Source organism: Trichechus manatus, unplaced genomic scaffold (assembly GCF_000243295.1).
Source record: "Trichechus manatus latirostris isolate Lorelei unplaced genomic scaffold, TriManLat1.0 scaffold00077, whole genome shotgun sequence".
NCBI lineage: Eukaryota > Metazoa > Chordata > Mammalia > Sirenia > Trichechidae > Trichechus > Trichechus manatus.
The window spans coordinates 12,643,888-12,646,187 of NW_004444013.1; positions in this window are offsets into that span (position 1 = coordinate 12,643,888).

The window sequence follows — 2,300 nt, forward strand, 5'->3', positions numbered from 1 at the left end:
TTTTTTTTTTTTAAGATCCAGCGAGAGGAACTTGAAAGGGGGGTTGTGTAACGTACCTTTTCCAATCCCGGGCTGTATATGGAGATTTGGGATTCTTTAAACCGGCGCTACCTGGATTTTATTAAAAAGCAGGGAGCTCGGCGGGAGGAAAGCTGGCTTTTCCGGGGGCTGCGGGAGCCCGGCGGCGGGAGGGCGGAGGAGTTGGCGCGCCGAGCGCAAGGCCCCGGGAACAGTTTTCTACCAAAAAAAGGAAAGGCGGGCAAAAAGTGTGAGGCGGCCGCGGGTCGCGCAGGGGAGCAGCGGCCGCGGGATGGCGTGCAGCACGGGCGCCTAGCCGCGCCGGGAGCCAGGGCCGCCGGAGTCGCAGCCAGAGCCTGGAGCCGGGAGCCCCGCTGCGCCAGGTACGCTGCCGGTCCGCCCGCCTGGCCCTGGCCGGGTGCGATTTTCTCCAAACTTCTCCAGCCCGGCCCCGCACCCCGCCGCGCCCTCGGGATGCACTGGGGACCTCCAACAGCGAAGTCGAGGGCCTGCGCCCCTGGAGGGGTGGGGGCGAGCCGCTGCGGCCCGGGTGTCCACCGAGCTCCCAGTCCCGTGCAGCCCGCGCGGCCGGGACGAGAGGCGTCGGTTCCCCCCTCGGCTCACTGCAGGCGGCGTGGGAGCTGGGGACGCAGAGACGTTTCAGATTAGAGGCTGGTTTTAATTAAAAGCCGGAATTCAGCCATTTTAACTGCATTTAAGAGGGAAGAAAAGTCGGAAGAATGAAGCGGAGGCCCAGATGGCCAAAGCGGAGCCTCTGCCCGAGCGAGGGTGTTTTGGGGGGCTTCATCCCGACTTTCCCCAAATTAGCGCGTCTGGGCAGTCTCCGAGCCGCTGACTTTTAAAAGAAATAGATCCAAAGGGCATTTAAAAAAAAATCACAGGAAGGTCATCGCCTCCTTAAGACATGTAACCTCGGATGTGGCGATCTTAGATTTTTCAGAGTAAACGCGGATCTGGTAATCAGAGCTTGCTGGGCGAGAGCGAGGGCGGGAGGGGGTGTTTGTAACCAAAACCGGGTTAAAATAAGCACTCTTAGCGAAGTTGGGGCGGGAGTCGGAGAAGAAGGCGGGCGGGGTCTAGTCGGGGGGTTTGCGGCCGAGGGGTCTGCAGCCCGGGGGGCCAGGCGCGCAGGGCGGGCACCCAGGGGGCGGCGGTGGCCCGGGCGAGCCCGAGCCAGTGCGGTTGGCTGATCCGTGGCGCTGGCAGCGCCCGAGCCTCCCCGGATCCGAGGGCGCTGAGCTGCGGCGGGTCTTCGGCGTCTCCCCTCTGCAGGGAAGATTGGCTCCAAGAGAGTCCCCCCACCCCCAATCGGCAAATGACAAATCTTTTAAACAAACAGCTTTAAATTGGAACTACAGGGGGATTTATCTAGCGCTGGAGGAGGCGCCCCTTAGCCGGCCCGCGGGGCGAAGGTGTTCTTTGTAGATTATTTCGGGAGGTGGGTGGAGGAATAAGTTGGGGTAGGAGCGAGACCGTTTAGCCCCCTCCATTCCCTTGGACGTCCCCCAGTCCCCCGCGCGAGTCCACGTCCTCGGGCCGCGGGATTCCCGAGCCAGGGCGTTGGAAAATGAAACCAAAGCTTGTTTTGAAGGAATCTTTCCATTCCTCGGGCGAGAATGCCACGTTTCGGGTCCTCGGACTCAAATTCGAAAACTCGCAGGGGCCGGGAGTTGGGGGGAGGGGAGGCGACGAGTCATTTTAAAAATAATAAACCCTCTTTGTACTCTCCCTTCTGAAAAACCAGTCGAAAGGCCCCTACTGCGGCTCAAGGCGAGTTAAGGGAAACCAAACATCTCAGAAAAGGGAGGTGAGGGCTAAAGCAGGTTAAATATTAAACTTTTCGGATCAGATAGTAACTGAGTATTTGGGGAGAGCTTCCGAGCTGCTCTTGTAAGGGCTTCAGGGTTTTAAAGCCCGGAGCATGTGACGCCGAGGAATCAAACACATTTTGGAGGGTTGGATTTGCACTCCCCGGGCGCAGCCGAGGGGCCTTCCTGGTTTCGGGAGGATCGGGGAGAAAGCCCGTGTCAGTGTGGCCCGGTCGCAGAGCCCTACCGGCCACTTTTCGGAGCTGGGTCCCCGGGAGCGTGAAGCCGCCAGTGGAAGGAGAATAGATTTTTACTTTTCATGGAAAAGGGGCTCCTCCTAATTTCGTTTCTGGCCACCAGAACGGCACCCCCGACCACGATCGGCGAGGCCACTTTCTGAAACTTGTTTTTCTTTTTTTCCCCCCTTTTTTCCTCTCTATTGCTCCTGCGGCC